The sequence below is a fragment of the Neovison vison genome, chromosome 10, assembly GCF_020171115.1.
Source record: "Neovison vison isolate M4711 chromosome 10, ASM_NN_V1, whole genome shotgun sequence".
NCBI lineage: Eukaryota > Metazoa > Chordata > Mammalia > Carnivora > Mustelidae > Neogale > Neogale vison.
This window is the reverse complement of record NC_058100.1, coordinates 59,819,233-59,832,111: the sequence shown is the minus strand read 5'-3', so window position 1 is coordinate 59,832,111 and position 12,879 is coordinate 59,819,233. Positions and strand designations below refer to the sequence as shown.

At 39.9% G+C, this 12,879-nt stretch overlaps 1 protein-coding gene across 1 annotated transcript in view; it reads right to left on the bottom strand.

Annotated features, from left to right (window-relative positions):
• LIN9 (lin-9 DREAM MuvB core complex component) overlaps positions 1-12,879 on the bottom strand; it is a 69,315-nt gene that overhangs the window by 24,946 nt on the left and 31,490 nt on the right. The gene's annotated exons all lie outside the window — the stretch shown is intronic.

Below are 12,879 nucleotides of genomic sequence, written 5' to 3'. Positions count from 1 at the left end.
TAGACATGTAATGAAATAAAAAAGCAGGACTCTTGGGACGCCTGGGTGGCTCAGTTGGTTGGACGACTGCCTTCGGCTCGGGTCATGATCCCGGAGTCCTGGGATCGAGTCCCGCATCGGGCTCCCAGCTCCATGGGGAGTCTGCTTCTCTTTCTGACCTTCTCCTCGCTCATGTTCTCTCTCACTGTCTCTCTCTCAAATAAATAAATAAAATCTTTAAAAAAAAAAAAAAAAAGCAGGACTCTTAATCAGGATAAAAGGGGTATTAGGTAGAAATTGAGAGAAATGATAGATTTAGCAAAGACTTCAAAAGTAGATACTAGGGTGCCTGGGTGGCTCAATGGGTTAAGCCTCTGCCTTTGGCTCAGGCCATGATCTCAGGGTCTTGGAATCAAGTTCCGCATTGGGCTCTCCACTTGGCAGGGAGCCTGCTTCCTCCTTTCTCTCTGTCTGCCTCTCTGCCTACTTGTGATCTCTCTCTTTGTCAAATAAATAAATAAATAAAATCTTAAAAAAAAAAAAAGTAGATACTATATAAAAAAAGTAGATACTATAAATATGTTCAGAGAATTAAAAGAAAGATGACAATACTTGATAGGATATCTCGACAAATAGAACCTAGAAAAGAATCAGATGAGAACTCTAGATATAAAGAGGAAATTTGAGATACTAGAAGAATCACTGAATTTGGTTTCAAATAATGTATTGTAGAAGTCTGGATTATGATCTATTAATCAGAGACCAAGAGAAATTATTCAATCCAAAGAACAGAGAGAAAAAAGATTGGAAGAAAAAGAACAGAGCTCAGACACCTACAGAAAGATATCAAGCTTCCAACATACTTGTAATGAAAGTCCCAAAAGACAGAAAGCAGAAAAAATATCTGAAGAGTCAATGGCAAAAAATTTCCCATATTCGATTAAAAAATTAATCTACTGGGGTGCCTCGGTGGCAAAGGCAAAGGCCTTCAGCTCAGGTCGTGATCCCAGAGTCCTGGGATCGAGCCCCACATTGGGCTCTCTGCTCAATGGGGAGCCTACTTCCTCCTCTCTCTCTCTGCCTGCCTCTGCCTACTTGTGATCTCTGCCAAATAAATAAATAAATAATCTTTAAAAAATAAAAATAAAAAAATAAAAATTAATCTACCAAGCCAAGAAGCTCACTGAACATTCAAAGAGCTCAAAGAAATACAAAGAGCATCACAGCTAAAACATCATAGTGAAATTTCCAAAGTCTAAGGACAGAGAGAATACTGAAAGCATCAAGAGAAAAATGACATCACATACAGAACAGCAACAATATTAACAGGTACATCTCATCAGAGACAATCTCATCAGAAACAAGGAAGGTCAGAGGGCAGTACAGAAGGTATAAACAATACTCTCAACCATATGTCTAACTCACATATATGGAACACTGGATCCAACACTGAAACAATCCTCTGAAACACACATGGGACATTCTGTAAGACAGACCATCTGCTAGGCTATAAAACAAGTCTCAGTAACTTTTTCTTTTTAAGATTTTATTATTTATCTGTCAGAGAGAGAGAGAGACTATGTGTGAGTGCAAGTGCCCAAGCAAGGAGAGGAGCAGAGGGAGAAGCAGGGTCCCTGCTCAGCAAGCAGCCTGATGTGGGGCTTGATCCCAGGACTGCAGGATCATGACTTGAGGCCAAGGCAGATGCTTGACTGACTGAGCCACTCGATGCCTCTGCAGAGGACATTTACGCCCCTCTTCCACAGATCTATATCTGAAGTGCAAGTCAGGTTCCGCTACTATAACAGGAATATCTATTTGTTCAAGTGATGACTAGCTTCTATTCAGTTTTACTTAAGTGGCTGAAAAACTAAAATATATTTTGGTTTAAACTTCTTTGTCTCTAATGCAGCGCTCTCCTTAACAGTAATTTCTTTCTCTCTCTCTCTTTTTTTTTTCTCTCTCTCTTTTTTTAAAGATTTATTTATTTTAGAGAAAGAGCACACACACCCGAGCGAGAGAGAATCTCAAGCAGACTCTGCATTGAGTACACAGCCCAACGTGGGGCTTGATCCCACCACCATGAGATCATGGCCTGAGCTGAAACCAAGAGTGGCACCCACTGAGCCACCCAGGGGGCCCTTTGACAGTCATTTTCATATGGGATCACTGTACTGACAATGCAAAGCTAAAAAATCACCAAAAACAAGAGCAGCAACCTATGTTAGTATACATGATCACTCAGGAAAAAGTAGATTCTAGGTCAGAATGCCAAGTTCAGGAAAATAAGAAAAAACATGTTATTGTGATTACCAGCATTATCCTATGGCTTCTGAGATCATTTAATAATAAGAAAAAAATTTCCAATACATCCTTTAAGGAGAGTGACCCCATTAGCTGGTTAACCCAGGACAATGTTCATTTACACCTGTTATCCCAGTTCAGTTATTAACAGTACCTCCTCTTACATTCAGAAGTACACCCACTTGGGTGATAAATTACATGGCCACTCTGTTCCTTTGGATGTTTATAAGGCCAAATGCACAGTGCAAGAAAAAGATGCAGTTCTTCTTCCTCTTCTTTTTTTTTTTTTTCAAATATTTTATTTATTTATTTAAGAGAGGGATGCCTGGGTGTCAGTTGGTTAAGGATCTGCCTTCGGCTCAGGTCATGATTTTGGAGTCCCAAGATGGAGCCTTGCATTGGGCTCCCTACTCAGCAGGGACTCTGCTTCTCCCTCTGTCCTTCATTTCTCTCTATCAAATAAAATCTTCAAAAGAGAGAGAGCAAGTGCATGCATGAGTGGGGGGAGGGCCAGAAGGAGAAGCAGACTCCCCACTGAGCAGGGAGACCAATGCTGGGCTTGATCCCAGCGCCCTGAGATCATGACTTGAGCCAAAGGCAGATGCTCAACCAAATGAGCCATCCAGGGGCCCCGAGATGCAGTTCTTTAAGCACAGCAGAAGGTTTGCTGGTAATGTGGTGAGTACACCTAATTGCACCCCGAAAGTCTAGAAAGTAATTTTATTACAGACATCAAAGGACAGCTTTAAAGATTATGGGTCAGAGCCTCAGGTATGGGCTACCACTCAGAGTCTGGGTTAACAAGAAACTGTCAAAACTTCTCTTTTATTTATTTTTTATTTTTTATTTGTTTTAAAGATTTGATTTATTTATTTGACAGAGAGAGACATAGCAAGAAAGGGAACACAAGCACGGGAAGTGGGAGAGGAAGAAGCAGACTCCCCGCCGAGCAGAGAGCCCCATGCGGGGCTTGATCCCAAGACCCTGAGATCATGACCTTAGTCGAAGGTAGATGCTTAACGACTGAGCTACCCAGGCACCCCAAAACTGTCAAATCTTAACTATTTATTTCTATAAATCATATCTTTCCTGTCTTTGTGATGGTCTCTTTCCCTTTATCCCTTCAACTTAGACAAACTACATTACCTTTGGGACACTTCAGATTCTCACAATTTCCTAAAAAACAAATGATTTCAAAATCTTTTTTATACCCTGAGTTCCTGACCTCACAGTTTTAGTTCTAGAGACATTCGGAGTAATGGACATCTAATGAACAATTTCCTGTCCGGTGTGCTCCACTGTGTTACCTAGACATTTCCCAGAGACTCCTCCACTACTCAGACTTCCCATCACATTGAGCACTTTGGTGTTTGTCAGAACTCCTCAGCTTTTCACTCCGTATTATGAGCCATTCACAAAGCCCAGACACTTTCCACCTGCCTGCTCTGCTCTTACTGCAAAACCCCCAATATGCTTTTAAAATTCATTTTGTTGGGGTGCCTGTGTGGCTCAGTTGTTAAGCATTTGCCTTTGGCTCAGGTCATGATCCCCGATCCTGGGATCAAGTCCTGCATCGGGCTGTCTGCTGGGCAGGAAGCCTGCTTCTCCCTCTCCCACTCCCCCTGCTTGTGCTCCCTCTCTCGCGGTGTCTCTCTCTGTCAAATAAATAAAATCTTTTTTTTTTTTAAGATTTTTTTTTATTTATTTGACAGAGAGAGATCACAAATAGGCAGAGAGACAGGCAGAGAGAGAGAGAGGAGGAAGCAGGCTCCCCGCTGAGCAGAGAGCCCAATGTGGGACTCGATCCCAGGACCCTGAGATCATGACCTGAGCCGAAGGCAGCGGCTTAACCCACTGAGCCACCCAGGTGCCCCAAATAAATAAAATCTTTTTTAAAAAATTCATTTTGTTATTGTTTTTGAGGAAAATTTGGTCTACCACTACTTATTTACTTTTTTTTTTTTAAGATTTTATTTATTTATTCGACAGAGAGAGAGATCACAAGTAGGAAGAGAGAGAGAGGAGGAAGCAGGCTCCCCGCTGAGCAGAGAGCCCGATGGGGGACTCGATCGCAGGACCCCGAGATCATGACCTGAGCCGAAGGCCGCGGCTTAACCCACTGAGCCACCCAGGCGCCCTACCACTACTTATTTACTAAAAAAATTTCTGCAGTAAGGAAAGTGGAATCTTGTTTGTTTATGGCACTTTTCTTTCTAGGTAAAATTTACATACAATGAAACATATGTAAGTGTATAGTTCTGTAAGTTATGTAAAGTTATGGTAAATTCTGTAAGTTATGGTAAATATCCATGTAAAACAAACCTTTATCAAGTCATGGAGTATTCCTATCATTCCAGAAAGTTCCTCCTTCCTAATCAATCCCTTCTTCAGCAGCAACTACTCCTCTGGTATTTTTCTGCCATGAATCAATTTTGCTCATTCTACAACTTCATAGAAATGAAAACCTAACAATATGCATTCTGTAGCTTTCAGCTTCTTTTGCTCAGGATATTGTCTGAAGTGAATCTACAAGTCAGCAGTTTCTCTTAATTGCCAATTTGTATTCCATTATAAGAAAATATTATGTTGGGGCGCCTGGGTGGCTCAGTGGGTTGGGCCTCTGCCTTCAGCTCAGGTCATGATCTCGGGGTCCTGGGATCGAGCCCCGCATCAGGCTCTCTGCTCAGCAGGGAGCCTGCTTCTATCTCTCTCTCTCTACCTGCTTCTCTGCCTACTTGTGATCTCTGTCAAATAAATAAATAAAAATTTTAAAAAATATTATCATATGTCTATCCATTTCCCTGTTGTCGATTCCAGGTTTGGGCTTTAAAATTATGAACAAAGGTGCTGTGAACATTCTAGTATGTAGCCATCCTTCTGTGGACAGCTGTTTTCACTTCTCTTAAGTAAATGCCTTGGAGGAAAACAGCTGGATCAAAGAGCAGGCATAGGTTTAATTTTGTAACACACGCTACACCTTTCTCCAAAGTGGTAGACCATTTCACAATGCCACCAAAAAAGCCCAGAAATTAATGTAGCTCCACACCCTTGACAACATTTGGTGTTACTAGTTGTTTCAGCGTTAGCCATTCTGGGGTGTGTGTAGTGGTACTTCATCGCGCTTTCAATTTACATTTTTCCGATGACTGATGATGTTGAATATTTTCTTATGTGCTTATTTGCAAGTGTCTATTCAAGTGTTTTGTCTCGTTATTTGAACCAGACTTTTTATTATTAACTTATAGAGTTCTTTATATTTTCTAGATATAGGTCATTTTTCAGATATACATTTTGGAAATATTTATTCCCAATATGTCGCCTGCGTATTTATTTTAATGGTAGTTTTCAGTGAGCAAAAGTTTTTAAGTTATACCTAAAAATAATTTGTTATTTTCTTTTTTTAAAGATTTTATTTATTTATTTGACAGAGCAATCACAAGTAGGCAGAGAGGCAGGCAGTGCGGGGTGGGGGGGAAGCAGGCTTCCTGCTAAGCAGAGAGCCCAGTGCGGGGCTCGATCCCAGGACGCTGGGATCGTGACCTGAGCCGAAAGCAGAGGCTTTAACCCACTGAGCCACCGAGGCGCCCCTATTTTCTTTGTCAGAGCCAAGAAATATCTGCCTCCTACAAATCACACTGATACTTTCCTGTATTTACTTATAGAAGCCTTATAATTTTAGCTTTCATGTTTAGCCCTTTGGTTCATCTTAGGTATCGTCCTTTTGTGTAGTTCATACAGATAGCTAATTGCTCCAGCATTGCTGGAATGCCCTTCCTTTCCACTGAGATGCTTTGATGCCTTCAGGAAGTCAATTGTACATATGTGTGGATCCACTTCTGGGTTAGGTTAACCTTTCCATTTCCATATAAACATTAGAATAAGCATATCAATTTCAATTAAAAAATGCTGTGATTTAGACTGTCTGCCTCAACAGATCAATCCTGGCAGAACTGACTCATTTTTTTAAAGATTTTATTTATTTATTTGCCAGAGAGAGAGAGAGAGAGAGAAAGAGAGAGAGCACAAGCAGTGGGAGTGGATAAGGGAGAAGAAGAAACAGACTCCCTGCTGAGCAGAAAGCCTGACTTGGGACTCCATTCCAGGAACCCAGGATCAATGTCTGAGCTGAAGGCAGACAGTTAACCGACTGAGCCACCCAGGCATCCGCCATTGGAATTTTCACAGGGACTGCACTGAGTCTATAGATGGCTTTGGGAAGTATGGACAGTTTAATAATATTGAGTATTCCAATCCATAAGTATGAGATTTCTTTCCACTTTTTTGTATCTTCAGTTTCTTTCATCAGTGTCTTTTAGTTCTCAGCATATTGATTTTTCACTTCCTTGGTTAAATTTAATCCTAAGTATTTTAGTGTTGTTTTTTTTTTAAATTTTATTTATTTATTTGTCAGAGAGAGAGAGAGAGCGAGACCGAGCACAGGCAGAGTGGCAGGCAGAGTCAGAGGGAGAAGCAGGCTCCCTGCGGAGCAAGGAGCCCAATGTGGGACTCGATCCCAGGACGCTGGGATCATGACCTGAGCCGAAGGCAGCTGCTTAACCAACTGAGCCACCCAGGCGTCCTGTCAAGGTTTTTTTTTTTTTTTTTTTTTTAAGATTTTATTTATTTGACACAGAGAGAGAGATCACAAGTAGGCAGAGAAAGAGGGGGAAGCAGACTCCCTGCCAAGTAGAAAGCCCGATGTGGGGCTTGATCCCAGGACCCTGAGATCATGACCTGAGCCGAAGGCAGAGGCTAAACCCACTGAGCCACCCAGGCCCCACTTATTCAAGTATTTTGAACATAAATATATAGAAATGCAATGATTTTTGAATATTGATTTTATATCCTTGCAATAGTTTTGGGGTGGAGTCTCTAGGGTTTTCTCCAGATACCATCATTTCACTTGTAAACAGAGATAATTCCTCCTTTCTGATTTGGATGCCTTTACTTCTTTTTCTTGCTCAACTGCTCTGGCTGGGACTTCTAGTACTATGCGGGTGAGAATGGTTACCCCTGTCTTATTCCTTATCTTAGAGGGAAAGCTCTTAAGAGCTCCTTGTGGGTATGATGTTAGCTGTGGATTTATGCTCTAGTTTCTTAAAATGCAAATTTACAGTTTTTAAAAATATATAAGCCTTTTTTCTGATATGAGCATTTAAAACTGTAGGTTTTCCAATAACTACTGCTTTAGCTACACCCCACAAATTTTTATGTTGTATTTTTATTATTTTTATATTAGAAGTATTTGCTATTTTCCCTTGAACTTCCTCTTTTTACTTAGGAGTTATTCAGAAGTAGAACATTTAGTTTCCAAATATTTGAGTGTCTTCAGGATTTTATTGTTTTGCTTTCTAATTAAATTCTGCTGTGTTCAGAGAAATTCTATGTATGATTTCAATCTCTTAAAATGTACTGACATTGCCACCAGATGGTCTATTTTGACAAACAAATCATGTGTATGTGTAAGGAATATGTATCCTATAGTTCTGAGGATTAGTGTTCAAAAATATCAATCGGATCTGGGTGCCTGGATGGCTCAGTTGGTTAAGCTTCTGCCTTCAGCACAGCTCAAGATCTCAGGGTCTCTTTGTCCCTCCTCTCTCTCTCTCTCTCAAATAAATAAATAAAATCTTTAAAAAAATATATCAATTGGATCATCAAAATTGACAGTGTTTCTCAGATTCTCTGTATTTGTATTGGTTTCTTTTCCTCTTAGTTACTAGTAGAGTTGTTAAAATCTACAACTATGACTGCTGATTTGTATATGGCCTCCTTTAGTTGTCTCAGTTTTTGCTTTAAGTATTTTAAAGTTCTGTTATGAAGGACTTATTAATGAATGTATATTAGGATTGTTACATTTTTCTGAATTGACCTTTTTATCATTATCAAATATTCCTTATCTTGCAATCTATTTTGTCTAACATTATAGCCAGTTCAGCTCTCTATGGTCAATATCTGCATGCCTATCTTTTTCACTTTTAAATTTTGCTTTTAAATTATCGATTTGCTTTTAAATTATCAATGCATCCCAGGCATTTCTTTTTTTTTTTTTAAACCTAGTCTGATAATCTCTGCTTTTCCAGTATAGTGCTTAGTTCACTGTCATTTAATATAATGAAAATAGGACCACACTTGAGTCTACCTTCTTGCTGTTTATTTTCTATTTATGCCATAGTGTTTGTTCCCCTGTACTTTCTTTCCTATTGTCTTTTCATTTATTTATTAGAATTTCAAAATTAACTTCTCTGTTGGCTTTCTAGGTATGCTTCTTAGCATTTTTTTTAAAAAGTAGGTCCTGCCTGGGTGGCTCAGTTGGTTAAACAACTGACCCTTGATTTTGGCTCAGGTCATGATCTCAAACCCCTGTCCGACTCTGTGCTGGGTGTGGAGCCTGCTTGGGATTCTCTCCGTCCTTCTCCCTCTGCCCCTCCCCCTGCTCACTCTCTCTCTCTAAAGAAAAAAAAAAAAACCCTCCTTCTACTAGTTCTCAAAGTATAGCCCCACACCAGCAGCATCAGTATCACTTGGAATCTTGTTAAAATGCAAATTCTCAGGCCCTACCCCTGACCTTCTGAATTAGAAACTAGGTGGGAGGAAGGGGTCTGGCAATCTGTGTTTCATCCACCCCTCCAGGTAATTCTGATGCACCCTGAAGGTTTTGAACTTCAATACTCTACAGATCAGAATACCCAATCTTTACCTACTATGGTCTATTCACAGTCAATATTGTATGCTCTCATAACAAATTCAAGAACCTTGCCACACGACTGTTCCATTTTACATATGTGCCATTTTCCGTAGAAAATTTCTTCTCCTCTCTGTAGATCTGAGGTTCCATCTGGTATCATTTCCCTTCAATCTGAAAAATATCTTTTGGCATTACTTTTGGCATATATTTTTATGTAAAGTCAGCTACCATTCATAAGTTTTCCTCTTATGTAATATGTTGCTTTTCTATGACTGCTTTCAAGATTTTCTTTGTAGTTTTTCTGTATGGTATCTTGGGGCTTTGCAAACATGTGGGTTATCTGGGTTGGGTTCAGAGTATCTTGGATCTGTACCTTTTAAAAAATTAAATGTGGGAATATTTTATCCTTTGTCTTCTTCTGTTTGTTTCCCTGTGCCATGTGTCTCTCCTCTCCTTTTAGGAACTCTGTACATCTGTGAAATTGCTTAACATTGTCCCAGAGGCCTCTAAGGCTCTACCACAATTTTTCCCAGTTTTGTCTGCTGCTCTCACAGTGGGATAATTTCTATGGATGTATTCTCAGGTTCACTCACCCTTGCTTTTACTATTTCTGATCTGTTTTGAAGCCCATTAAGAATTTTTCTTTTCAGATACTATACTTTTCACTTCTAAATTTGTTATACCTAAATAATTCCTCTTTATCTCTGAGATTTCTCCACTCATTATGACCACATTTATATTAAGTTCATAACAAACATTTTTTTTTTAAGATTTTATTTATTTATTTGACAGAGAGATCACAAGTAGGCAGGGAGGCAGGCAGAGAGAGAAGAGGAAGCAGGCTCTCCCCAGAGCTGAGAGCCCAAAGTGAGGCTCGATCCCAGGACCCTGGAATCATGACCTGAGCTGAAGGCAGAGGCTTTAACCCACTAAGCCACCCAGGCACCCCCATAACAAACATTTTGAAGTCACTGCTAGTTCCAATATCTTAGCCAACTCAGCATCGAATTCTACTGATGGCTTTTTGACTACAGAACCTGTGTTCGTGTTCCTACATAGGTTTAATAATTTTGTATTGCACGCTAGACAGTATGCTGAACTTCTTCTGGTAGACAAAAAATTACTGGCAGATTTCTTGGCCCTGCCATGCTTCCTCTTATTATTATTCTGTTTCAGTTATAAACTAAATTTAGACCATCTTTCCTCCATAATGAGGTCTTTGAATTTCATATAATTTTCATGTGTCACAAAATATTATTACTAGGATTTTTTTTCTTCAGCCATGGGTGGCTCAGTCTGTTGAGCATTTGCCTTTGGCTCACGTCATAATCTCAGGGTCCTGGGATTGAGCCCTGAGTTGGGCTCCCTGATCGCAGGGAACCTACTCTCTCTCCTCCCTGCTTGTGATCTCTAAATAAATAAATAAATAAGTAAAATTTTAAAAATAAAAATGCAAAAATCATTCTTTTTTAAAAAATTATTATTATTATTATTTTTTTTTTTACGATTTTAACTATTTGAGAGAGAGAAACCAGGAGAAGTGGAGGCTCAGGGGGAGAAGCAGACTCTCTGCTGAGCAGGGAGACCGTGGGACTTGATCCCAGGACTCCAGGATCACAATCCGAGCCGAAGGCAGTCGCTTAACAAACTGAGCCATTCAGTTGGTTTTTTTCTTTAAAAAAAAAAAAAAAAAAGAAAGAAAAAAAAAGATTTTATTTATTTGAGAGACAGAGTGTGTGTGCACGAGCATGGAGAGGAGCAGAGGGAGAGGGAGAAGCAGACTCCCCTCTGAGCAGTGAGCCTGATGTGGGGCTTGATCCAAGGACCCTGAGAGCATGACCTGAGCCAAAGGCAGATGCTTAACCGACTGAGCCACCCAGGTGCCCCAAACTCTTCTCATATATTTTTTTTAAGATTTTATTTATTTATTTGAGAGAGCAAGTGAGAGAGAGAGTGCACCAAGCAGGGTAAGGGGCAGAGGGAGAAGCAGACTCTCCACCAAGGGGGGAGCCAGACATGGGGCTTTAACCTGGGACTCCAGGATCATGACCTGAGCCAAAGGCAGAGGCTTAACTGAGCAACCCAGGCACACCCTTTTCTCATATCTTGATACATCCTGTCCAACCTATTCTCCATTACAATGAGAATATCTACTTACAGACCCTCCATAAAACTGCCAGTGCTTAAAATTCTGAAACAATTAACTTTTACGTCATTCTATGCATTCGGACACTTCTCTGATTTATAGTTGTACTACAGACTTTATATCTGTACTTGTTTATATGGTGTTTTATTTTTATTATTATTATTTTTTAAAGATTTTATTTATTTATTTAACAGAGATCATAAGTAGGCAGAGAGGCAGGCGGGGGAGGGGGGTGCAGGCTCCCCACTGAGCAGAGAGTCTGATGCGGGGCTCGATCTCAGGACCCTGAGATCATGACCTGAGCCGAAGGCAGAGGCTTAACCCACTGAGCCACCCAGGTGCCCCAGTGTTTTAGAACTAATGTATTTTTTCAAGTCTACAATCTCCTCCTCACTTAATTTCTAATCTCATCCCCAGATTAATTTTATTGACAGAGAGATCATCTATAACTTCTTTTTTTTTTTTTTTAAAGATTTTATTTATTTATTTGATAGACAGAGATCACAAGCAGGCAGAGAGGCAGGCAGAGAGAGAGGAGGAGGCAGGCTCCCTACTGAGCAGAGAGCCCGATGCGGGGCTTGATCCCAGGACCCTGGGACCATGACCCGAGCGGAAAGCAGAGGCTTTAACCCACTGAGCCACCCAGGCGCCCCCATCTATAACTTCTCTACATGGTTAAGCCTGTCATGGTAAGTTATGACCAAATCTACTTTTCTCTTTTCTACGTGGATTTCATGTGCAAGATACAGTCTCCTCTCTTTTGTCTGCCTTTTCTCTTAATTACGCATTTTTATAATATACTAGAAACATGTACCACTTTTATAACCAGGAAAAGTGATATTAATATGTAACTCAAGGTTACCTTTCCTCCAGAAAATATTCTTTGATAAATCCAACCACTGTTTAATCCCTTTCAGTGCGGTTACTAATCTACCTATTCACGTAACACCTTGTTATTTCCTGTGTTACAAAAATTGTAATTTTAGTTTACTAAATTATTAAGGCTTAACTTACACTTGAAGTTTTGGTGGTACTTTCCTTCCACATCATAACTGAACAGAACAGAAAGACTCACATCTATGAGTTGACAGAATTTACACCCTTAAATTAAAATGCTGAGCGAACTACCTACTGAATAATTACTATTCAGTCATTAGAAATGGACTATCCCTAAACCCAAAGAGCACAAAAACAATGGTATTTTTGAGTTAACTGTTTAAGATTGGTTAGAAAAGAAATGATGTGAAAGCAAAAGACAGGACAATTTAATATTTTAGAAATTCAAACAATGTCTAGCCATGCTTATTCCAGTGAATTTTAAATTTCATCTTTGTGGCAGTTTGCTTTAGTTTACGTTGTAGTAGACATTGCTTTGAACCAGTACGCTTTCTCCCAAGCAGCTTAAAAACCAGATGCCACAGATGAAGAAATAATAACTTCCATAGTACACTGCTATAGAACTATAGTTTAAGCTTTTATTTTTTTTTTAAGATTTTATTTATTTATTTGACAGACAGAAATCACAAGTAGGCAGAGAGACAGGCGGGGTGTGGGGGTGGGAAGCAGGCTCCCTGCCAAGCAGAGAGCCTGATGTGGGGCTCTATCCCAGTACCCTGAAATCATGACCTGAGCTGAAGGCAGAGGCTTAAACCACTGAGCCACTCAGGCATTCCTAGCCTAAGTTTTTAAAATTTAAAAGCCACTTGTCTAGTGGTTATCTAGCAGTTATCTTGGTGAAAAATTACAGAGCAAAAAAAAAAAT